Consider the following 26,426-nt stretch of genomic DNA (forward strand, 5'->3'; position numbering starts at 1 on the left):
CTGGATCCTCATGGATACCAGTCGGGTTCATTTCCCCTGAGCCACAGGGGAACTCTCAGTATTTCCTTTTTATATTCTACTGAAGTCAAGTAATTATAAACCTTGTTTAATTATTTAGTATCATGTCACAAGCATTCATTGTACTATTATGTAGTCTTTATGAAACCAAACAGCCCTGGGGTCCCCTGGGCACAAAAACCTTTCTGTGTCTTCAATTTCTTGTTTTTTTGGGCCTAATTTAGCCTCTATGAACTGAAGTTGGGCACTTGCCATCAGCCTCTACATGGATTAAATCATGAGCCACTGCAGCTGCCGACCCACAGCATCCCCTGATCAGAGCTCAGGGTGAACATCAGGAGTGAGGGTCTCTGTGCTCTGGGAAAACTGGAAGAACAGGTCTTCAGATAGTCAGATATTTTTAGGAGGAGACTTTATGTGCCCAATTCCCACATCTCCTCATACCTAGAAAAACACTGAAATCCTTCCTGGTGATGTCTGCTCCTTGTGACTGGTAGTGACCTTCAGGAGATGAGCAACAAACTTTTGTAAAATGTGTGCCTGGCTGCTGCACCTCCCTCCCCTTTATCATACCTGGATTTCCCCCCTTTCCTCTTTGGGTGACATTTCAGAGCTCTCTGAAGCCTGGGCTCTCTCTCGTTAAGGATAAAACAAAGAATGTCATGGTCATCTGTGCATGCAGTCGCCTGCCAGGGTGAGAGCAGGTGAGTCCTGCAGGCTGTGAAGACTCAGGCTACTGGCCCTGAGAGCAGAGGTGCCTATCAAAGGAATGATTTCAGGGATCCCAGGCCTCTTTTGTTCCTGCCTCCTGCCCTTTGTTGCAAAATCCCCTGTATATCCTAGCTCCTCCCTCACCATCTGGGAGAGGCTTCTTAGGGCTACCTGAGATGCTGTCTCCTGGGCTTAAGTCCTAATTTTGCCCCAAAGAAAACTTAATCTCAGCTTTCAGGTCGTGCATTTTTTTAAAGTCGACAGTTATGGCAACCACACAAGGGACCCCGAGAAAACTTCTCTCCTTCCCCTGAACTCTACATGGAAATGGAGCCTGGGTACCAGCAAAGGCCCCTTGTCCTATCCTTCTCCTTGGAGAGTCCAGACAAATCTGGGGAGGTCTCTCCTGGATCTCAGATCACCTGCAGTATTGGTTGATGATCCTGAGTTTTATTTGGCAGTGTGTAACAGGTACCTGCCCCACCCCCCACCCCAGTTGAAAGAGACTGAGGGGGCCCTGGCTGAAATATACCAGGGGGACTACCCTCTCAGCAGGAAGAGTTGGGGGGGGATGCTGAAAAATTCCAGGGTCTGGTTGAAAAATATCAGGGAATACACAAATTTTGCCCCAAATAAAAGTTAGCTCTCAACTTTCAGGTTATGTATTTGTTTTAAGTCGACACCTCCATGGCCTTCCCTGAGTTCCAAGGGGTGGGTTCAGGCAGCTGCTGATCAGGGAAGGGAAGAGATACAAAGACAAGGGAGGAACAGTCAAGAACAATAGTGCAGGCTTGGGGCAGGATCCTGGTTCCCCCTCAAGGGATACACATAATACTATAGGCACCTTCTACACCTAAGAGAAAAGTTACCTTCCTTGTGCTTCTTTGGGAAGTGAATAGCTTAGAAATGAGTACTTTAATGTTGAACAGCTTGGAGCCCTTCCTTGTGCTTCTCCCTTGATTGATAGCACTCTAAACACAATCACCTGTGAGCTAAAGCTTAGGCTCCCTGAGCACAATTGTGTGTGGGTCAAAGATTATAGACACCTGAGGTTTTCCAGGACCCTTCCTGGTTTGTTCTGGTGTCTGATCAACATGCCCTCTTTGCAGGGATTGTTATTCTAGGAACATTTAAGATGCCATCACGGAGAAGACCACCACCAGGAACAGGCTGAGATCTCCTGACACCAGCTTCGATGACTAAGATTCCCTGAAAGAAAGAAGAATGTGTGTTTGCCCCAACCCTGACCCTTATCTGAGATGCTGTTTTTTTCTCCTTTTAGGCTCTGAAACTCCCCGCGGTTCTTCCCCAAAGGAGGGCACAGTCTTGAAGGCATTAGCCTGCTGTGGCTGCCTTGTCTGGCAAAGCAGTAAAGCTGTTTTTTTCTCCTTCACCCCAAACTTTGTCTCTGAGTTTCTATTTGGCACCGAGTTTTAGGAACAAATTTAGGGGGCTTATCCGGGATCGACTTGTGGGCAGCTGGCCTTGTGGGGCCCGTAGGCTTGATAGGACATTTTGGGTTTCTCTACATGCCAGTCTCCTTTGGGAGAATGGAGGGTTGGAAGATGCCTCCAGAGGGATCCCTGCCATAGGACCATGCCCTAGTCATACCCGGCCTGCCATCTCCGTGGTGGGAGCTCCAGGATAGGAGCAGAAGACAGGAGACAGACCATCCTAGCAGCTGCCGAGGCCATATTCGTCTTAAGTTTCTCTCTCTCTCTCCTTTCTGCCCACACTGCCCCGAACCTCCTACTCGGAGATATTATTTTGGGGAAGGAAAAAAGTAACATCTGGGACATCGAGCCACCTCTGCCAGTGTCTAGGTAAGTCCCCGCATGCATGCCAAGGCCTCTTGGATCTGGTCCTTTTGAGAATTCCAGGCTCTTGCCAGGAAGTCTATTTGTAAAGGCGCCGTTCAAACTCAGGTCCTGGGTTTAGTGGGACTTGGAAGCCAGTTTGAGCTGTGGCTTCCTTTGGCTGGTGAGGATTCCGGTTTTGCTTTCAGTTTTGTGAAGAAGCGTTTAATTCCACTCAAAATGGGAAGTGCTTCTCCGGTTCCATCTGATAATACCCTAGGAAAGACTTTGACAAACTGGTTGACTTATCACTACAAGCCCATGACTAAGAAAAACGTGATATTTTATTACAAGACTCTGTGGCCACAATAGTTTTAGACTCCAGAGAAAATTGGTTTAGGGGAAACACTGGAAAATTCCAAAACTGGTTCTTTTTGCAAATACAATGAGGAAGAGCAAGCTCTATAAAACATCTTTTCAGAAATCTGACTCTAAGGAAACAAGTCCTTTTAGGAGAATTTGCTTTTTTCTCCCTGTGCCTCAGGATCTATTTATCTCATCTAGAGCAGCCCTAGCACTGACTGAACTGGTGAATACGGTTGTAATTTTTATGGTTTTGATCTGAAATAGTATTGGCTTTTAATCTGTGTTTTCCAGGTATAAAGAAATTCTTCCCTTCATCTAATTTTGACTTAGAGCAATTTGAGAAATGATGCCTTTGTAAGCAGAATTGAAACATTTCTTTGCATTCTTCCTGATCTTTCCAGAGATTGGAAACTCTTAGGTTCTCATCAGTCCATCACATAAATTAGAAAGGCCACCTCATGTGTGGACTGCAGGAATCACAAGGTATTTTGGAGACTTAAACATGGAGGAATTCACTTAAATGTGAAAATGGAAATCTTTAATAAGCCTCTGGTGTGACGGGCCTAGCCCTGAGAGGTCTTTAAAAGCTCAGTCTGAGATTCTTTAGAAAAGTTCTAGCAAAGCCAGTTTTTAGAAAAGCCTGTGTAATCCATTATATGTATCATCAGGCCAAGTATATTGAGATCAGTCTTAATTTGTAAATAAGTCTTAGATTGGTTATATTTGATACAAATGAGAGTAATTTTAGAAGGAGGTGTTTCAGTGGATACCTATTAATCTAATTCTGTTAATTGAGGTCTGTATTCACTAAGACTCACTTCCCAGATAGTTCTTTGCTATTATGTTACATTGTAGCAAAGTTTAATTGAGCTTCTAAAAGGACATTCTAAGCTTGTTTCTAAAGCTTATCTCAGTCATTTATCTCTGGATGAAGATCAGATGCCCCAGGACCTACAACTGGTGGATTATGAGTGCTGGAAGAGACATTACTTATACAACTATTTCCAAGCCAGGTGGAAAGGCCCTCACCAGGTACTCTTAACTAGCTCACGGGCAGCAAAACTAAAGAGAATTGACGCTTGAATTCCTATTTTCCACTTTAAAAAGGGCCCCTGCACTGGACTGGTCCATAGAGAGGACTGCTGACCTCATAACCATCTTAAAACAGTGCTCACGTGGAGGAGAAACTACACCAGGATGAGAAGATGATGACATCAGGAGTAGACAGTAGATGCTGGACCTGAGTAGTAGGATTCATAGTGTTTTCTTGCCTTCTTGGACTTTTGCATATGAATCAAATGTTTTCCTATCATGAACATGATCCTATGCCACTTTGAAAAAAACAATCCAGTTGTTGGGCTTGTGGCCAATAACCTGTGTCTAGTACTTCTGTGTTACCTTGGTGGATTTCTCCCCTCCAAGCCTCTGATTGGATAGCCCTTTGGAAATTTATTTTATTACTATATGGGATTTTCTCACCTGGCCAATTAATAATACCTGCTCTGACCCTGACCATAAATATGAATTTTCTTTTAGGGTCACTCAGACTCCGAACGGTGAGCTAAGTCTCAGTCAAAAACTGTAACCTCCTGCTTATTAGAAGGGAACCTTCCACAGTTGTGGGATGGATTTTTGCAGTTAACACCAGGTTATGGTCATTTAAGTTGAAAGCCTCCTCTATGTTGGGGACAATTAAATCACACTAAGGATGATCAGCCTAGTAACATTAGGAAATCAGGCTGGGTGCCTTATGAACAATGCCTAGGTATTATTACCCTTAGATATAGTGATTGGTATGAAATAGACTGGGTCAGAGGGTCAGAGATTCACTGGGTCACACCTAATGGAATTCAGTGGATTTAGGGTACCAATTTATGGCCTTGGTTTCCACCAGGATGGATAAGAAGATGTACTCTAGGATTCCCTTGGACTCAAGTTTATGTACATAACTAGATGACCCCAATTGGTTTATCATTGGTATGAGGCTGATGGTTCAAGAGATTTATATTTCACTGGTATGACCATTTAGCAACTATTTTTGTGCCTTTATTAGGATTGGAGAGTATAATCAACCCTATTGAAGCCTTAGTGTAATTCACTCAACAGACTTTAAATGATGGTAACCAGGCTATTAGCCTCCTGAAATCTGAGGGCTCTATGATGTTTTAAGTGACCCACAACCTAGTCTTGACAACCTCTTCAAAAACAGGTTTGGCATAGGAAGCTCTTGGCTTAAATATGTCCTGGAGTTCCCGTTGTGGCTCAGTGGTTAACGAATCTGACTAAGAACCATGAGGTCGCGAGTTCAATCCCTGGCCTTGCTCAGTGGCTTAAGGATTTGGCGCTGCCATGAGCTGTGGATCCCACATTGCTGTGGCTCTGGCGTAGGCCGGTGGCTACAGCTCAGATTGGACCCCTAGCCTGGCAACCACCTTATGCTGCGGAAGCGGCCCAAGAAATGGCAAAAAAAAAAAAAAAAAAAAAAAAAAAAAAGACACAAAAAAATTTCCTTACAACGCTATTAATTACTACTAGTTACATTGTTTATATTTTACCCGTTTTATAAGATTGTTTCTTTTCTTTTCAGCTTTTTAGAGTTGCAACCATGGCATATGGTGGTTCCCAGGCTATGGGTCTCATCAGAGCTGCAGCTGCCAGCCTACATCGCAGTCATAGCAACGCTAGATCCACGCCACATGTGCAACCTACACCACAGCTAACAGCAATGATGGATCCTTAACCCTCTGAGTGAGGCCAGGGATTGAACCCGCAACTTCATGGTTCCTAGTCAGATTTATTTCCAATGCCCCATGACAGGAACTCCTAAGACTATTTGTTGTATTACCAAATGTGTGTATGGGCTGCCAACAAAAATAATGATGGCTTAGGTGACCTGAAGCAATTGATCAAATATATAGGTCTTCACCAGATCAATGATTGTAGTAGTGTAACTCTAGATAGGGGAAGATGCAACAAGAGGGATATTTTCCAAGACCATACCAGACTAGTAAGACAGGTGGTTCAGAGACTTTTGGCCACTGTTAATAGGGTCTAGTCCAGTAATAACACATCAAGTGGCCACAACGAAATCTTTACCAGACTTGGGAATGAGCCTTCCATGGGATGAAATGCCTCCCCAAACTGTGCTCGAATTTGTGACCATGGGGGAGCTCTGTGAGCTGGAGACTGGCACTTGCCATCTGCCTCCACCCGGACTGAATCATGAGCCACTGCAGCTGCTGACCCTCAACACCTCCTGAAAGGAGCTCAGGGAGGAGATCAGGAGTGAGGCACTCTGTGCTCTGCGCAAACTGATAGAACAGGTCTTCAGTTAGATTTTTCAGGAGAAGATCTTATGAGCCCAATTCTTGCATCTCCTCACATCTGGAAAAGCACTGAAATCATTAACAGTGATAGCTGCCTTGACCATTAAGGAAAAATAATAGGAGTTCCTGCTGTGGCACAGTAGGTTAATGTTGCAGCTCGTCTCTGTGGCTTTGCTGATTCAATCCCCAGCCCGGTGCAGTGGGTTAAGGATCTTGTGTTGCCACAGCTGTGGCAGTGGTTGCAGATAGGGCTTGGATTCAATTTTATCTCTGGCCCAGGAACTTTGTGACTGAAAAGGTGGAAAAAAAAGAAATATTAAAAAAAATTAAAGGAAAAATACTATTAAAAGTCAAAATGGAGTAGCTATGGTTCATACATCCAAGGGGTCTAGGCATTATTAATGTGAACAGGGTGGCATTATGAACGTGATTTCAGACAGGTTCTTGTTTTGCTGGGAACCTGAGTTTTCTGAGCTGTGTCAGATTTGGGATGCCGCCTGGCAGCAGGTAGATGCAACCTTATGGTTTCAAGATATCCTCTTGTAACTATTAAATTTTTAGACAATGAAATTGCTTTAGATCAGATATTAGCAGAAAAAAATAGGAGATAAATAATGGCCAATAGCTCCTGTTATGTGTATACTGAAACAACATCAGAAGTTAAAACCTACTTAGATAAAAGTAGACAACTAGCTACCTGGTCTCCCAAAAGTGCCAGTTACAGACTAGGTTTCAGGCTAATTCTCCTGAATTCCTCAGGAAATGAGATTTTGCTATTAAAGTTCCAGTTGTCACTCCTACTTCTAACCGGGTCTGTGGCACCAACATGGTCAAGGGATTGAGATCTTAACCATCCATACAAGACCCAGACTTGGAACTCAGGAATATTTCTAACTTGGTGCCATTCCCCAAATTGAGGTGGGACTATGCCCATTTCAGCAGGAAGCAGCCAGAGCAGTTGTCACCCCGCTGCCTGGAAGACTTGGGGAAGATAACACCAAAGTGGGGATTTCAAACCAAGTCCCTCTAAATCTGAGTTCCTCTGTTGAAGTAATGATTGACATCTCTATTCAAAATGATTATTCCCTTTCTTGCCCAACACCTATTCTTCCCAAGATTGAGAAGTGTCAAAGAAAAGAGAGGACTGTAAGCAAGCAGTGCCCTGTGGAGCTCCTAGGAACAAGTGACTTTCTGTGTCCTGCATTTTTTGTATTTTAGGAAATGGGCCTCATTCAGCCTCCATGGCCTTCCCTGAGTTCCAAGGGGCAGGTTCAGGCAGCTGCTGATCAGGGAAGGGAAGAGATACAAAGACAAGGGAGGAACAGTCAAGAACAATAGTGCAGGCTTGGGGCAGGATCCTGGTTCCCCCTCAAGGGGTACACATAATACTATAGGCACCTTCTACACCTAAGAGAAAAGTTACCTTCCTTGTGCTTCTTTGGGAAGTGAATAGCTTAGAAATGAGTACTTTAATGTTGAACAGCTTGGAGCCCTTCCTTGTGCTTCTCCCTTGATTGATAGCACTCTAAACACAATCACCTGTGAGCTAAAGCTTAGGCTCCCTGAGCACAATTGTGTGTGGGTCAAAGATTATAGACACCTGATGTTTTCCAGGACCCTTCCTGGTTTGTTCTGGTGTCTGATCAACATGCCGTCTTTGCAGGGATTGTTATTCTAGGAACATTTAAGATGCCATCACGGAGAAGACCACCACCAGGAGCAGGCTGAGATCTCCTGACACCAGCTTCGCTGACTAAGATTCCCTGAAAGAAAGAAGAATGTGTGTTTGCCCCAACCCTGACCCTTATCTGAGATGCTGTTTTTTCTCCTTTTAGGCTCTGAAACTCCCCGTGGTTCTTCCCCAAAGGAGGGCACAGTGTTGAAGGCATTAGCCTGCTGTGGCTGCCTTGTCTGGCAAAGCAGTAAAGCTGTTTTTTTCTCCTTCACCCCAAACTTTGTCTCTGAGTTTCTGTTCGGCACTGGTGGACAGAGGCTGAGTTTCAGCAACACTTAAACCCTAATGTTATTTAAAAGATTTTATATTAGAGTGGATGCTCCATAATTTAATCTCTTCCCTGTTGTTAGATATGTAGGTTTCTTCCAATTTTGCACTATTAGGAATAATCAGAAAATACTTCTTTATGTGATTTTTCTCCTTATTGTGGAATATTTTATTAGGGTATAATTTCATTAGTTGAAGATAAAAGTATGTAAAGGTGTGAATTTTTTTATTGCTTTTGATTCATAATGCTTAATTGCTTTCAAAAAGGGCTAGAAAATTTACTAATGCTCTTAGCAGTTGATAACATCCTTACTAATTTTGAGTAATATTTTAAATCATCCTCTGTATTTAACAGAAAAAATGCACCATGCAATTTCAAAGGGACTCAACATTGCCCACTCTATGCTGGTATCTATTTCCTGCTTCACAATATCTAGAAAGCAAATACTGATGCCAAGTGGATCAGAAATATTCTAAAGACACTTTCCCTGAAACACTGCTGTTAGTTTGTGACTTCTGAAGGCAGCCTGACTAAAACATAAGGATTCAACCATATACTTTCTAGTTAAACTGAGATTCTTTTTGGATCACTTTGTGACGGGAGAGGTTAAGAGAATCATCAGTGGAGATAGTGTGGAGGCAGTGGAATCAATGTGCAATTAATGTGCTTATCTTTTTAATTTTAGGTAACAGCACTTCTGGTCTTCAGAATAACATCTTCAGGGAAAGCATATGGAATTCAATCTGTTGTGTGAATATTTTCAGTTAGAGAAGGTACAGTATGTATGTATAAATGAATGTACAGACTGCTGATGGTTTATTTTGGTTCTATAGCAGCCTTGGAAATAGAACTGAGTTTTATATATAGCATCTCCCAGCATCAGGGTAGCCCTAAGCTCTTTATGGAGCAGTGATTTTGGTTCTGTCTAAATAAGGCTGATCCTTATAGCCAAAGATTTTGAAAAATCAGATAATAAACCACATCATTTGTCTATGCAGTATCATGTAAATGGTTTGATTTGGGGCTCCCAAAACTGCACAGCTATTTTGGCTTTATGGATGCATCTTTTGCAACACCCAATGCCCTGTAAAAGGAGGAAGGCTGTCAAGGATGTCCTAGAAGATTTCCTTGCTAGGGGTGGGAGTGCTCCTCTTGGAAAACAGTCATGGAACCAGTCATGGGATCAGCATGGTACCGGCAATTTCAAGATGCTGCCCAGTTAAACAAGGACAGCTCTGTCTCAAAAGGAGCTACTCTAGCCTGTCCATGGGGGGTGGGGTGGGGGAGTAGTTACAGTGGGAAGTAATTGGAACAGTAATTATTGTTGATGTTTTTTGGCCTGTTTACTGAATCACCTGGTAGGTAAATGTATGTTTGTGACTTTTTCTTTCTTCTGTTCAGGAGTAAATTTAATAAGCATGTTTACCAAGAGTACTGTTTTATAGCCTGAATCACACCTTTTGGTCTGTGTTGTGATAGTAATAGCCATGTCTTGAATTGGTACAGATATTCAGACTTTGCAAAAATCACTTAGACTTCACTGGATCATTCACACAATAACATCTCAGCTATGCATTGTATCTTGTCAGTTCTCCTTCTTAATTATATCTTAGTTCCCCACTTTCCCCTTCTGTCCTTCTAGCTGAATTGTATCATTCTGGCTCACACAACTTGAGTTGCCTCCAAGCTGGTCTTCCTGCTTAATACACTCCTGAGGCTGCCACATCCTCTTCTCCGTAGAACAGCCTGAGGAAGCTTTCGCCATCAAAACTCATGACATGTCTCTGCCCCTGCTTAAACTCCTTTATTGTTTTCAGAGTGCTGATAAGAATCCTAAATGCCTTGCGGTGGAACAGAGGCCCTGCATGATCTGGCTCCTTTCAACCGCTCCAACCCACGCTGCTGTCCTCTCAGCCCCTCCAGCCTCCTGCATGTTCCTCAAGCACCACCCCAAGCTGCCTCCCCTGAGGACCTTCGCACCTGCTGATGTGTCTACCTGAAAGCCTCTTCCTGTGGCTGAAGTCTTCTCGTCTTTGGGGCTGTAGCTCAAATATTCCACCTCTAAGCATCCTTCACCCCAGCTGGGGAGTCACTGAGAATGTGAGACTCTGATGAGGATCCAAAGTGATAGAAGCATGAAACACTGGAAGAAGCCTCATTCTTCTGGCTCCTCGTGCACCACTTCTGCCGTAACTGATGCCAATCTGTGAGTTAACATCCATCTCTCTGCCACCAACTAGGGAGCTCCTAGATTATAGGGATACTGTCTTCTGGTTTTTGTTTCATTTGCATTATTTTGACTGTGATGTTTAGGAAAATGGGAAAGACATTGCTGATGTTAAGTAATTCCCGTGGTTGAGGTCGATTCTGGCAGGCGGGACTGTGACTCTGATTGCTGACAGGAATGCATGCTTCCTGGCCCTTGTGATGCCAGGCACCACTGGATTCTGTTTCAAAAGGGAGAGAGTCCCCTTTTCTAGTGACAGTGCTCCTCTTGCTACATAGTTATTTGAAAAGACCCTGGAGACTTCTATTTGAAAAATGATCAGAAAACATGGAGCTCCCATTGTGGCTCAGCCTTTTAAAGACCTGATGTTGTCTCTCTGAGGATGAGGATTTGATTTGATTCTTGACGTCACTCAGTGGGTTAAGGATCCAGCATTGCCTCAAACCTTGGCATAGGTTGCAGATGCAGCTTGGATCCAGTGTTGCTGTGGCTGTGGCATAGGCCTCATCTACAGCTCCAATTCAATTCCTAATGTGGGAACTTCTGTATACTACAGGTGTAGCCATAAAAAGAAAGGAAAAAAAAAAAAAACAGAAAATACCTCATCATGAATTCTTTGATTTAAAATGTAACTCTATTTTAGGACCAGTTTCTACCCTTAAGTAGTAGTTCCTCTAAACTAGGAATAGTTTAGAATACCCAGATCCCTTTTCTTCTGGAATATTTTTCTCATCCAGACATTGTTTTGCAAATACAGTGTTTATATCCATTTATGACTCACTCTCACCTTTTTAACCTTAGAGGCTCCCCTCTGTCTGTTGGCCTCCTCTGAGTTACTCATCCGGGTCTTGAGCATATTGAACACATATGGTGCGTGTCACCTTGGACAGGCAAAAACCAAGAGAGGGTCATTAAAGAAAGAAACAAACATTACTTTTCCTAACCATTAAGAAGTGATATGCATTTGCATTTCTGATAGTTTCATGCATGCAGCTTTATTTTAGAATAGTTGAATAAAACTATTTAGCTTCATAGCCTCATAGATGAATTAAATCTCCTTGGCTATGTTTCCACCAAGCTCACTGAGCCTCTATTTCACCACCTCCAGTAGCAGGAACTGACTCTCTCCTAGGGAGTTAATTGTCAGAAAGTTAAGGTGAGTTTAAATTTTTGATCAACAAGGAATATAGGCTTTTATTCAGGTAATCAATGAAACACCCAAGAGCCAAGAACAGAACAGTGGTCAACTTCTAGAGAACGCTAGAACCATTAATCAACACTGGCTGTGCCCTAAAATCTGGTCATAATACATGATGAGACTATTGGAAGATCAAGGTGCTCTATATATTCTATTAACATTCCTGGGTCTGCCTCTCTAATCTAGAGAACCTTGGTGACCTCATGTTGCCTTCTGACATGCTGGTAGTAGGCATTGTTATTAAGTAAGCTCAGCCCAAGGCAGGGATTTGACAAAGATTTATATAGATTAAAACCCCTTCTCCCTTCACGAATATCTCAGAATCCTTTAGAAGCTCATCTATATCTCATCTCCATCATAATACATACCATAATAATCTGTGGGAAAGCCTGATAATTTCATTTCATTACAAATTGAAAGATGTTCATCTCTGCATGTGTCACTTGGTAATGATAGTGTCCTTCCTTTCCTGGGGCTTTTGGCACTTAAAGGATGCATAGTCCTTGCCCAATAGCACACGAGAAAAAACACCAAGTGAACCCAAAGTTCCCAATGTCTTCCTCCACTCAGGATGTTATATTTATGTGCCAATATTTAGTATTCATCAGCAAAACAAATCCTGCAAGGGGATAAGTTTGTATCTTCGATTTGGAAAAGTTAAAGGATCCCAGCTGTACCAAGTTTCTAAAAGAAGGAATGTAAATTCTCACTGGCTCCAGTCGTAGATGGGGAAGTGGAGGATTATAGAGTTCTGAAAACAGCATGGGCTAGGGAAACAGGGCGAGGACAATTATAGACCAAGATGGGTTGGCTGTGACCTTAAGTTGGGTAAACATAGCTCATCTCAGTTCTGTTGGATGTATCCCCCCATTTTCGCATCCTACAATAATGTGTACATTTGTTTGTATCCATATCAAAAAGGAAATGAGGTTAGCCTGGCATGACTTACTTGTTCGAACTGAACCCATGCTGGCTGCTAATGATTGCTTGCTTTTTTAAATGCTCCCAAGCCATCTGTTTAATAATCTCTTTTGGAATTTTGGCTGAGAAGAATCTCAATGCTAGTGAAGTGGAAGATCCCCAGGCAAAGATCAGGAGACTCAGGTTCTAGTCTGGGCTCTGTCATTAACTAGCGGAATGTCGCCGGGCCAACACATTTCTGTCTCATCCTGTTTCACCTCTAAAATGAGTGGGTCAGAATAGGTGATCCCTATGGCTGCTTCCAGAGATGAATCTAGGATTCCTTCATTACCGCAGTCTACAGTCCTTAGACTCGACTCTTTCCCTTGTTGAAAATGAGACATTAATCCTCATAGTCTTTGAGTATTTCTACTTTGTCCTGCCGTGTTTCTAACTTATTAACTCAGGAAAGTTGTTACAATTCAGTGGGTCTCATGTTACTTCACTTTAAAAATAAAGGTGTTTAAGTCAGATGACTTCTACATTTCTTTTTTTTTTTTTTTTTTTTTTTTAATTTTCCCACTGTACAGCAAGGGGGTCAGGTCATCCTTAGATGTATACATTGCAGTTACAGTTTTTTCCCCCACCCTTTCTTCTGTTGCGACATGGGTATCTAGACATAGTTCTCAATGCTATTCAGCAGGATCTCCTTATAAATCTATTCTAGGTTGTGTCTGATAAGCCCAAGCTCCCGATCCCTCCCACTCCCTCCCCCTCCCATCAGGCAACCACAAGTCTCTTCTCCAAGTCCATGATTTTCTTTTCTGAGGAGATGTTCATTTGTGCTGGATATTAGATTCCAGTTATAAGTGATATCACATGGTATTGGTCTTTGTCTTTCTGGCTCATTTCACTCAGTATGAGAGTCTCTAGTTCCATCCATGTTGCTGCAAATGGCATGATGTCATCCTTTTTTATGGCTGAGTAGTATTCCATTGTGTATATATACCAAATCTTCCGAATCCAATCATCTGTCGATGGACATTTGGCTTGTTTCCATGTCCTGGCTATTGTGAATAGTGCTGCAGTGAACATGCGGGTGCATGTGTCTCTTTTAAGTAGAGCTTTGTCCGGATAGATGCCCAAGAGTGGGATTGCAGGGTCATATGGAAGTTCTATGTATAGATTTCTAAGGTATCTCCAAACTGTTCTCCATAGTGGCTGTACCAGTTGACATTCCCACCAACAGTGCAGGAGGGTTCCCTTTTCTCCACAGCCCCTCCAGCACTTGTTATTTGTGGATTTATTAATGATGGCCATTCTGACTGGTGTGAGGTGGTATCTCATGGTAGTTTTGATTTGCATTTCTCTTATAATCAGTGATGTTGAGCATTTTTTCATGTGTTTGTTGGCCATCTGTATATCTTCCTTGGAGAAATGTCTATTCAGGTCTTTTGCCCATTTTTCCATTGGTTGATTGGTTTTTTTGCTGTTGAGTTGTGTAAGTTGCTTGTATATTCTAGAGATTAAGCCCTTGTCAGTTGCATCATTTGAAACTATTTTCTCCCATTCTGTAAGTTGTCTTTTTGTTTTCTTTTGGGTTTCCTTTGCTGTGCAAAAGCTTTTCAGTTTGATGAGGTCCCATGGGTTTATTTTTGCTCTAATTTCTATTGCTTTGGGAGACTGACCTGAGAAAATATTCATGATGTTGATGTCAGAGAGTGTTTTGCCTCTGTTTTCTTCTAGGAGTTTGATGGTGTCCTGTCGTATATTTAAGTCTTTCAGCCATTTGGAGTTTATTTTGGTGCATGGTGTGAGGGTGTGTTCTAGTTTCATTGCTTTGCATGCAGCTGTCCAGGTTTCCCAGCAATGCTTGCTGAATAGACTTTCCTTTTCCCATTTTATGTTCTTGCCTCCCTTGTCAAAGATTAATTGACCATAGGTGTCAGGGTTTATTTCCGGATTCTCTATTCTGTTCCATTGGTCTGTCTGTCTGTTTTGATACCAGTACCACACTGTTTTGATGACTGTGGCTTTGTAGTATTTCTTGAAGTCTGGGAGGGTTATGCCTCCTGCTTGGTTTTTGTTTCTCAGGATTGCTTTGGCGATTCTGGGTCTTTTGTGGTTCCATATAAATGTTTGGATTGTTTGTTGTAGTTCTGTGAAAAATGTCATGGGTAATTTGATAGGGATTGCATTGAATCTGTAGATTGCTTTGGGTAGTATGGCCATTTTTACAATATTGATTTTTCCAATCCAGGAACATGGAATATCTTTCCATTTCTTTACATCTTCTTTGATTTCTTTGATTAAGGTTTTATAGTTCTCGGCATATAGGTCCTTTACCTCTTTGGTCAGGTGTATTCCGAGGTATTTGATTTTGTGAGGTGCAATTTTAAAAGGTATCGTTTTTTTGTATTCCTTTTCTAGTGTTTCATTGCTGGTATACAGAAATGCAACTGATTTCTGAATGTTAATCTTATATCCTGCCACTTTGCTGAATTTATTAATCAGTTCAAGGAGTTTTGGGGTTGAGTCCTTAGGGTTTTCTAGGTATAGTATCATATCATCTGCATACAGTGACAGTTTGATCTCTTCTCTTCCTATATGGATGCCTTTTATTTCTTTTGTTTGTCTAATTGCTGTGGCTAAGACTTCCAAAACGATGTTGAAGAGCAGTGGTGAGAGTGGGCATCCCTGTCTTGTTCCAGATTTGAGTGGACTTCTACACTTCTGAGTGCAAGTCTGGAAATACCTAGACGATACCGAGTATTGTTTCTGTGTTCACTTTCTGTGCATTCTTGAAGTAACTCAGTTCTGTGTGTTTGGCTCTGGAAAATGAAAAGACACTCATTAATTCAGGTTGGACAGAATGTTTAGACATTATCAGTCAAATAGTAGACTGATAATATTTAGAGTGGCCAGTTCTTTTTTCCTTGCCTTGGATTTTTAATTGTTAATTTCTAATACACACTGTTTTTTTATTTTTATTTTTTAAATTTTTTAAAGTTTTATTGAAGTGTAGTGGATTTACAATGTTATGATAATTTCTGCTGTACAGCAAAGTGGCATGTGCACACATCCCTTCTCTTTCAGATTCATTGCCCATGTAGATTGTCACAGAATATTGGGTAGAGTTCTCTGTGTTATACAGCAGGTCCCCGTTGGCCATATACCTCAGGGTGCCTGTGACAATTCCAAACTCCCAGTCCATCCCTCCCCAACTTGTCCTCTTTGGTAACCATAATTTTTTTTCAAAATCTGTGGGTCTATTTCTGTTCTGCAAATAAGTTCATTTGTATCCTTTTTTAAGATCATATAACATGTAAGTGATATCATAAGATGTTTGTCTTGCACCATCTAATTTCACCTAGTATGATAATCTCTAGGTCCAACCAGATTGCTGCAAATGGTATTGTTTCATTCTTTTTCATGGCTGAGTAATACTCCGTTGTGTGTGGTGTGTGTGTGTATCACATCTTCTTTATCCATTCTTCTGTTAATGGACATTTAGGTTGCTTCCATGTCTTGACTATTGTGAATAGTGCTGCAGTGAACACTGGGGTGCATGTTTCTTTTTGAACTATGGTTTTTGCTGGATAGATGCCCATGAGTGGGATTGCTGGGTCATGGGGTAGTTCTGTATTTCTCCATACTGTTTTGACAACCTCCAGGAGACCTCCCCCTCCAATGCCCTGACTCCACAGTGAGCCACAGCCACCTCCTGCTTTCCTAGGAGACCCTCCAAGATCCACAGGGTAAGTCTGACCCAGATTCATAGAATCCCTGCTTTGCCCTGGGACCCAGTGCACATGAAACCCTGTGTGTACCTTCTAAGAGTAGAGTCTCTTTTTCCCCTAGTCCTGTGGAGCTCCTGCACACAAGCCCTACTGGCTTCAATGCTAAACACTCTGGGGGCTGCACCTCTCTATGCCTGACCCCCAGGCTGGGGAACCTGACATGGGGTTCAGAACTCTCAATGCTAGGAGATAGTTATTTTCCAGTCTCTGGGTTGCCCACACGCGGTTATGGGAAAGTACCACTCCTATCATCATCTTGATGTGGCTTCTTTATCGTTGGGTGTAGGATATCTTTTTTGGTAGTTTCCAGTTTATTTTGTTGATGGTCGTTCAGCAGTTAGTTGTAATTTTGGTGTTTTTTGTGATGAGTGTAAGTCCTTCTACTCTGCCATCTTTTCTCTCCCTCTGAGAGTTATCTTGCACTGAATTTTTAAGACTCCTCCCTCTGTTTTTCCCTTTGAGCAGTACCATCTGCTGCTTGGTTCCTTTGCACTGACTAAGGCCAGCATGCTCATCTAGGAGAATGCTCCAAACAGTCTAAGGGTATGAGGAGAGGAATCTCAGAAGCTGCTTCTGTTTCTTTATTTTAATGGATGCTTGGGTTGTAGAGCTATTTTATTCCAGTCTGATGGTGTTGCATGACTCAGTGTAGATGATTCCCACAGGAAGGTCTGATTTTTGTTCTTTGACTCAAAACTAAAAATAGAGACCTCAGCTCATTCTGGACTCAGCTGTCATGTGCCATCAAAACCTGGGCATGGTTCCTTGTAGCTTTGAAAAAATCACTGCATTCTTTGGGTTAAAATAAGAAACAAACAAATATACAGGTAGGAGCCTGAAATGTTGTTTCACCAGGTACTGTTTTTATTCTGGGTGAATTCTGCAGCTGCAGGTAGTTTTTCTTTCAAATTTATTTAAATGCAATTCTTTCCAAAGCTAAGTATAAGTAGATATGGCCAAGAAAAGAGATATTCTGACTCATCATGTAGTCTTGTTCAGTATGCCTTCTGAATAACAATGAATGCTGATGGACCTTGACTTTTAAGAGTCTCATTTTGGGGAGGACAAATCATCTGTTACCATTCTCACTTCAGGAGTAAAGCAGGTTGAGGCTGAATGAATACTGCCTCAAGTCACAGAACGAATGAGTCAGTGGACTAGAACTAGAACTAGGATTTATATTATTAGCCACGTCAAGTCTTTCTACTACTGGAACCCTATGCCCCCCTCCCACCAACAAAAATACATCAAAATGTTAGGCAGAGTCTATCCTGGCTTCTTCATGAGTCCTGCCCTCGGGGCCATCACACACATTTGTTGTCTCTTGTCCTTAATGTTTGTGATGCAAAGTTGAGCCCCTCCCTTCTTAGTTCTCTGTAGCCTTCCCATAGTTATCTGTCCTGGCTAGACTGCTTCTTGTATAAACACCTCCTTTAACACTGGACACAGAGCTGGGTCCTGGGAGGAAAATAAAGTTTTCAGGTCAGAAAAAAAAGACTCTCCCAGACCCACTTTAAGGCTTGTTCTTATTATGCAGGTGGATTTCTATGTGCAACTCCAATTATTCATAGATTCATAGATCCACCCTTTAGCAGCAGAAAGAGAGAAAGGAGTTATTATACCTAAATCAAGTCCTTTGGTACCATGGTTGATAAAATTCTCAAACATTTCACTGGGAAAGATCTCCCAGTGTTTCTGAACCAATCTGTTACGTAATTGTCTGGCTAGGACATTCAGTCAAATTGCTGCAGGAACTGGTTTGACTCTGAGTTGGTGAATTCAGTCATGCAATTCATAGTAATGGTTAATTAAATGTTAACATATTCAAATTAGGTTTATATGCTCCCGTAACTAATGTTCATCCCAAATCTCCCTTTGTTTAGTTCCAGCTTATGTTCTGGGAAGTTACTAGTAATGACACAAAGCCCTAATATAAAGCATGCTGTAGACATTTCATTAAGACTTAGACCAATCTGCCAAGACAAATAGGGAGCTGGTGTATTTCATTTCCTTTGAGCACTGGGTGGAGGAGGGCAGCCTTAGAGAATGTGCAGTTACATGCGTAGGAGCAGATTCATTCAAGAGCCATTATGTCCACAATATTCTGCTAATTAGTGTCAATACTCCCTCATCAGAGGTCATGAGTGTGACACTGAAAATGACCTTGGTGGACTCAGGACATTTTTCCAAATCCGTGCCTTCATTTTATGTACTTTGAGTCTGCTGGTTGTCAGTGTATCAGCTCCAAATCCCCCGTTCTTTGCCCTGCTTTGTGCTACTGGAGATGGACCCTGGACCAGTTCTCCTTTGACAGCTGGTGCAGTGATAGTCCTCAACATTAGAGAATATGGGAGAGACACTGCAAGAGGAAGAGGCTTCTCTTTTTCTTTCTGGGGTTGTATTTTTCTTGCTCTTACGGCCTGGCACGTGGCTTTCCTATAAGGGGGTACAGGAGAGCCAGAGGTTCACACCCTCCAGTGATTTCTGTTACTTCCTGTTGAGTTCCTTGGGCACTTTCCTGGTGGCCATTCCTGCCCTGTGGCGTCTCAGGAATCTAGAGATTCTCCACCATCCAGGGGGCTATAGGTGCACAAACATGTCTGCCATGGGGAGGGTCTCAGCCATGGAGTAGGGTCTTTTCCATGTTTGTTCCTTCCTTAGGTACACTCTCTGCACCCGGGAGGCAGAGCCTGCACACTGCATCTCCTACTTCTGTATTATTAAGAGTTCTCAGAGTTCTCATTGTGGCTCAGTGGGTTAAGAACCCGATATTGTGTCTATGAGGATGTGGGTTTGATCCCTGGCCTCCGTCAGTGGGTTAAGGATCCAGTGTTGCTGCAAACTGCGGGCATAGTTTACAGATGTGGCTCCGATCTTGTGTTGCTATGGCTGGGGCATAGGCCTGCAGCACCAATTCAGCCCTTAGCCTGGGGACTCCCACATGCTGCAGGTGTGGCCCTAAAAAGAAAAAAAAAAAAAAAAAAAGACTTCTCTTTCCCCCTCTTAGAAGTCAATCCCTTGTTACTAGCTAATAATTTTTATGTTAAATTTTCCCAGTTCAAGTAATCAATGTGGTTTCTGTTTTCTGACTGAACCCTGACTGCTACACAACTTCTTCAAGAATAGATCATCCTTTAGCCTCTGATACATTTGGCTTCAACTGTGGATTCCTGCTGCTGTTTGCAGGAATGATGTGACTTTGGAACTTGCACTTTGGTGACACAGAAACCTCATAGTATATTGTGCTTTAAAATCCCTCCAGGTGCCATGAGCTGCGTTAAACAGTTCTCCTAGGCACTTGTGATATTGCAACATCCACCTTTGTCGTGCCTTACCTCTACTTGTCCGGGAAAAGTGAGGTGTCATGTTCAAATAGCCCAAATAATATAATCTGCCTTCAAGGTTGTGTGACCTGCAGAAGGAGAAAGTATTGACTGATTCTTCATTGTTGTTTGAAGAGAAAAATTGAAATGGTTCTTGGAAACATCTGTTGCCGCTTTGGCAAATACAGGCAAATGCAACCAAAGAACTGCTAGAAGATGTGTATGAGATGATGTAATCACCACGACTGCTATCATCATGGATGTACTGTGTGCCAGGAACATAACCCCTATTAATACATATTATTTTATTTACTTCTTACAGCAAACAAATAATGTAAGAGCTGCTAGTTCTTGTAGAAAAACAGGATGAAGGATACTTATATAAATATAAATATTTATAGTATATAATACATATTATTATTACAGAGAGAGTGAGAGTGCTTTATTTTAAGGAATTGGCACCTGTAATTGTGGAGGCTGGCAAGTGTGAAATTTAGGGCAGCCCAGCATGCTGGAAATTCGGGTTAGATCTATGCTATAGCCTTGAGAAGGGGAAACCTTAGTTATTGCTCTCAAAGCCTTCAACTGACTGGCTAAGTCCAATTCATATTAGAAGAATAATCTCCTTTACTTAAAAGTCAACTGACTAAATATTAATTGCATCTACAAAATACCTTCACAGCAACAATTAGTGTTTGACCAAATAACTGGTTACCATGGCCTATCCAAGTTGAAATATAAAATTTAATTATCACTATCCACCCCTTGTCAACTTGGCAACCATATATATCTACTCAAACCATATTTAATCTCCAAATAAAGACAGTGACAAAGTCATACTTCTTCCTGTCATGATATAACAATTCTGCATACAATCAAACATGTACTAACCATTTAGAGGAGACAAAGTGCTTGGTTGATCACTGTTTTCTTTGATATCCTATAACTTAAATATTATGACATGAAGGTAATATTATGACTGTGATGCATTTTACATGTGGCTGTCTAGTTTTCCCAGCACCACTTATTTAAGGGGCTGTCTTTTCTCCATTGTATATTCTTGCCTCCTTTGTCATAGATTAGTTGACCATAGGTGTGTGGGTTTGTTTCTGAGCTTTCTATATGCTCCATTGGTCTGTATTTCTGTTTTGTGTCATACTGTTTTGGCAACTATAGCTCTGTATTATAGCCTTAAGTCATGGAGCCTGATTCCTCCAGCTTCATTTTTCTTTCTCAGGATTGCTTTTGCCATTTGGGGTTTTGTGTTTCCATACAAATTTAATTTTTTTTGTTCTGGTTCTGAGAAAAATTCCATTGGTAAATTGATAGGAATTGTGCTGAATCTGTAGATTGCCTTGGGTAATATCATTATTTTAGCAGTATTGATTCTTCCAATCTAAGAGCATGGTATATCTTTCCATCTGTGTCATCTTTGATTTCTTTGATAAGCATCTTATAGTTTTCAGAGTACAGGTCTTTTGTCTCTTTAGGTAGATTTATTCCTAGGTATTTTATTCTTTTTTACGTGATGGTAAATGGGATTGTTTCCTTAATTTCTCTTCCTAATCTTTTATTGTTAGTATATAGAAATGCAGTTGATTTCTGCATATTAATTTTGTATCTTGCAAGTTATCAATTTCATTGATGAGCTCTAAGTTTTCTGGTAGGGTCTTTAGGATTTTCTATGTATAGTGTCATGTCATCTGCAAACTAATAGTTTTGCTTCTTTCTTTCCAATTTGGATTCCTTTTCTTTTTCTTCTCTGATTGACGTGGCTAGGACTTCCAAACCTATGTTGAATAAAAGTGGCTAGAGAGGACATCTTTGTCTTGTTCCTGATCTTAGCAAGAATTCTTTGCGCTCTTCACCATTGAGAATGATGTATATGGCCTTTATTGTGTTGAAGTAGATTCCCTCTATGGCCAGTTTCTGGAGGGTTTTTGTCAGAAATGGGTGTTGGACTTTGTCAAAAACTTTTTCTTTCTTTGCATCTATTTTTATGATTGTATGATTTTTATTCATCAATTGTTAATGTGGTGTATCACACTGATTGATTTGCAGATAGTGAAAAAATCCTTGCATCCCTGGGAATATTCCCACTTGATCCTGGTGTAGGATCATTTTAATGTAGTGCTGGATTTTGTTTACTAGTATTTTGCTGAAGATTTTTGCATCTATGTTCAGCAGTGATAGTGGCCTGTAATTTTCTTTTTCTATGGTATCTTGTATGTGGTGTCTTTTTCTGGTTTTGGTATCTGGGTGCTGGTGGCCTCCTAGAATGAGTTTGGGAGTATTCCTTCCTCCACAACTTTTTGGAAGATTTTCAGGATAGGTGCAACCCTTCTCTGAATGTTTTTTAGAATTCACCTGTGAAGCCATCTGGCCCTGGACATCTGTTTGTTGGAAGTTTTTTAATCATACTTTTGATTTCAGTACCTATTATTGATTCTTTCATCTTTTCTATTTCTTCCTGGTTCAGTCTTGTTGGGTTATACCTTTGTAAGAATCTGGCAATTCCTTCTAGGTTGTCCATGTTATTGGCATATAGTGCATGTAGTAGTCTCTTATGATCCTTTGTATTCCTGTGATGTCTATTGTAACTTCTTTTTCATTTCTCATTTTTTGATTTGCATCCTCTCCCTTTTTTCTTGATGAGTCTGGCTCCAAGGATTTATCAATTTTGTTGAAATTTTTAAAGAATCATCTGTTAGTATCATTGACCTTTTCTCCTGTTTTCTTCATTTCTATTTCATTTATCTCTGTTCTGATCTTTATGACTTCTTTCCTTCTAATAACTTCAGGTTTTGTTTGTTCCTCTTTCTCTAGTTGCTTTAGGTGTAAGGTTAGGTTTTTTATTTGAGATTTTTCTTGTTTCCCAAGGTAGGCTTGTATTGCTATAAAATTCTCTCCTAGAACTGCTTTTGCTGCGTCCCATAGGTTTTGGTTCATTTGTCTCTAGGTATTTTTAAATTTCCTCTTTATTTCTTCAGTGATTCGTTGATTGTTAGTAGAATATTGCTTAGTCTCCATGTGTTTGTCAGTTTTTTTCTTATCATTGATTTCCTTTCTTATAGCATTGTTGTTGGAAAAGATGCTTGATATGATTTCAACTTTCTTAAATTTACTGAGTCTTAATGTGTGGCCCAGAATGTGATCTATCCTACAGGATGTTCTGATGTTCTGTGTGCACTTGAGAAGAATGTGTATTCTGTTGCTTTTGGACGGAATATTCTATAAATATCTATTAGCAGATATCCATCTGGTCTAATGTATCATTTAAGGCCTGTGTTTCCTTGTTTATTTTCTGTCTGCACGATCTTTCTATTGCTTTAATTGGGGTGTTAAAGTCCCCCTCTATTATTTTGTTATTATCAAGTTCTCTCTCTTTTTTTTTAAGGGCCATACACATGACATGTGGAAGTTCCAGGCTAGGGGTAGAATTGGAGCTACAGCTGCTGGCCTATGCCACAGCCTCTGCAACCTACACCACAGCTTATGGCAATGCCAGATCCCCAACCCACTGAGCAAGACCAGGGATCAAACCTGCATCCTCATGGATATTAGTCAAATTCATTTCTGCTGTGCCACAATGAGAACTCCTGTTGATTTCTTCTTTTAATGCTCTTAGCCATTCCCTTATATTGATGTGCTCTATAGTGGGTGCATATATATTTACAGTTGATATATCTTCTTCTTCTTGGTTTGATCTTTTGAGCATTATGCAGTATTTTTTTTTTTTTTGACTTTTTGCCTTTTCTAGAGTCGCTCGCATGGCATATGGAGGTTCCCAGGCTAGGGGTCTAATCAGAGCTGTAGCTGCCGGCCTACACCAGAGCCACAGCAATGCGGGATCCAAGCATATTATGCAGTATTCTTATCTGTCTCCTGTAACTGTCTATTTTAAAGTCCATTTTGTCTAACATGTGTATTGCTACTCCAGCTTTTTGATTTCCATTTGCATGGAATAACTTCTTCTATCCTCTCACTTTGAGTTTGTATGTGTCCCTGGAACTAAAGTGGTTCTCTTGTAGACAGCATATATATGGGTGTTATTTTTGTATCCATTCAGCCAGTCTGTGTATTTTGGTTGGAGCATTTAGTCCATTGACATTTAAGGTAATTATTTATATATATGTTCTTATTACCATTTTGTTTATTGTTTTGGATTTTTTTTGGTCCTTTTTCTTTTGTTCTCTTGTGGCTTAATTAGTGTCTCTTGTCTCTTGCTGTGTTTAGATTGCTTTTTCTTATTTGTGTGTGTCTATTATAGATTTTTAATTTGTGGTTACCATGAGATTTTGTTATAGGAGACTGTATATATATAGGATTGTTTTAAGTTGCTGGTCTCTTAATTGAAAACACATTTCCAGTATCCTGCATTTGTACCCTCCTATTCTCATGACTGCCAGTTTTGGTATTATATTTGTGTGTGGATGATGTCCTACTTTTACTATATATTTGCCTTTAACAGTGAGTCTTCTCATTTGTTGAAAAGCTGGTTTTGTGGTGCTGAATTCTCTTAGCTTGTGCTTGTCTGTAAAGATTTCGATTTCCCCTTTAAATCTGAATGAGAGCCTTGCTGTGTAGAGTATTCTTGATTGGAGTTTTTTCCTTTCATCACTTTAAGTGTATCATGCCACTCCCTTCTAGGCTGCAGAGTTTCTGCTGAAAAATCAGCTGATAACCTTATTGAGGTTCCCTTGGATGTTATTTGCTGCTTTTCCCTAGCTGTTTCAATATTTTCTCTTTGTCCTTAATTTTGGTCATTTTGATTAATATGTGTCTCTGGGTATTCCTCCTTGGTTTGATTCTATATGGCATTCATTGTGCTTCCTGGACTTGAGTGAGTAATTCCTTCCCCACATTAGGCAAGTTTTCATCTATTATCTCTTTAACATATTTTCTGTTGCCTTTTCTCTTTTCTCCTTTTGGCACCACAATAATGCAGATATGATATGTTTAAAGTTGTCCCAAAGTTCTCTTAGACTGTGCTCATTTCTTTTTTACTCTGTTCCATGTCAGCGATTTCCACCAGTCTGTCTTCCACCTTGTTTATTTGTTCTTCTTCCTCCTGTACTTGGCAATTGGTTCTGTCTAGTGAATTTTTTATTTCAGTTATTGTATTTGGCATCTCTCCTTATTTAATCTTTAAATCTTCTATTTCTCTATTCAAAATTTCTTGTAATTTATCAATCTTTGCCTCCATTTTTATCACCCCAACATCTCAGATTTATCTCTACCATCATTACTCTTAAATCTTTTTATGAAGGTTGATTATCTCTAGTTCACTTAGCTTTATTTCTGGGGTTTGTCTTGTTCCTTCATCTGGCTCATATTTCTCTGTCTTTTCATTTTGTGTAGCTTTTTGTGTGGTCTCCTTTTTGCAGGCTACAGGGTTGTAGCCTCTTTAGCTTCTGGTGTATGCAGCCTTGTGGGTGAAGTTGATACAGGGGCTTGTGGCAGGCCTTTTGATGGGAGAGACTGGTGCCTGCCTACTAGTAGGTGTAGCTGAGTCTTGTCCCTCTGATGGGTGGGGCTTTGTCTCTGGGTGTGATTAGAGGTGGCTCTGTGCCTAGGGGAAGTTTAGTTGTTTGTTAATGGGTTGGGCTGTATTTTCACCTTGTTTGTTGTTTTACCTGTGGCTTCTCAGCCATAATTGGTAGGGCCAGATTTTTCCAAAATGGCAGCCTCCAGGGAGCTCATGCCAATGATTATTCCTGGGACCTGTGCCTCCAATGTCCTTCCACCACAGTGAGGCACAGCCACCCTCTGCTTTTCCAGGATACCCTCAGAGACCTGCAGGTAGATCTAACCCAGATTCTTATTGAATCCCTGCTTTACCCTGGGACCAAGCATACATGAAACCCATTGTGAGCCCTCTGAGACTGGAGCTTCTGTTTCCTCCAGTCCTGTGGACCTCTTGTCCACTGGCCTTCAGCATGAAATGCTCTGGGAGCTTCTCCTCCCAATGCCAGACCCCCAGGCTTGGGAGCCTGATGTGAGCTTTGGAACTCTCAGTTCTGTGGGAGACCCTCTGTGATATAGTTATTTTCTAGTCTGTGAGTTACCCATCAGGCAGGTATGGGATTGCTTACATCGCAAAAGCACCCTTTCTTCTATATTGATGTCGCTTCTTCTTTGTCTTTGGGTATAGGATGTCTTTTCTGGTAGTTTCCAGTTGGTTGGTGGTTGTTCAATAGTTAGTTGTAATTTTGGTGTTTTTGTGAGAGATGAGCTTAGTCCTTCTACACCACCATCTTGTCTCTGAATCCCAAACCTTCATTCCTCAGGTGACTGGGCCATTAGTAATCCTACCTGAATTGAGTTATTGCAGTTTTTCATTGACTTTAATCACAGAGCATGGCTGTATTGCAAGATCCAAAGGGACCTTTTGTACTATAGACATATAACTCCTATCTTCACTCTGGAGTGGCTTCCCACAGGTATCAGGATTAACACTTCAGCCAGTACTATCATTCCTTTTTTTCCTGTTAATTCAGAGCTTAAAGTGGCCCAGTTGTAGTCTTTATTTTCGGTTAAATGGAATATACTATGATGGTAGATAAGATATTGTAATAAGTCTATGGAAGGTAGTTTTGGCAGATTTTGTGCAAGGAAGGCAAATCTGTATTCCCAAGGAAGGGTCTAATTCAGTAAGAGCAAAACACACTGCATCTTCCATAATGGAAGGGATCTGATACAATCAGCCTGTCACCAGGTAGCTAACTGATGACTCTGGGAAACCATGCAATACTTAA

The 26,426-nt window shown here is 41.1% G+C and overlaps 1 long non-coding RNA gene across 3 annotated transcripts in view; it reads left to right on the forward strand.

The window, feature by feature from the left end:
- Positions 1 to 26,426, forward strand: part of LOC106505166 (uncharacterized) — a 238,165-nt gene that overhangs the window by 190,813 nt on the left and 20,926 nt on the right. The window contains exons 5-8 of one of the 3 annotated variants that reach the window (XR_014818033.1): positions 2,012 to 2,552; positions 8,053 to 8,139; positions 8,906 to 8,993; positions 10,038 to 10,426. This is a non-coding gene — a long non-coding RNA (uncharacterized LOC106505166). Of the gene's footprint in view, positions 1 to 1,789; positions 2,553 to 8,052; positions 8,140 to 8,905; positions 8,994 to 10,037; positions 10,427 to 26,426 lie in introns of those variants that run through there. The other 2 variants (XR_014818032.1, XR_001299307.3) reach the window with 2 other exon arrangements.

Source organism: Sus scrofa, chromosome 10 (assembly GCF_054392235.1).
Source record: "Sus scrofa isolate SSC_HxYL_T2T_F1_AM1 chromosome 10, Sscrofa_HxYL_maternal_Yorkshire_Landrace_v2.0, whole genome shotgun sequence".
Taxonomy (NCBI): domain Eukaryota; kingdom Metazoa; phylum Chordata; class Mammalia; order Artiodactyla; family Suidae; genus Sus; species Sus scrofa.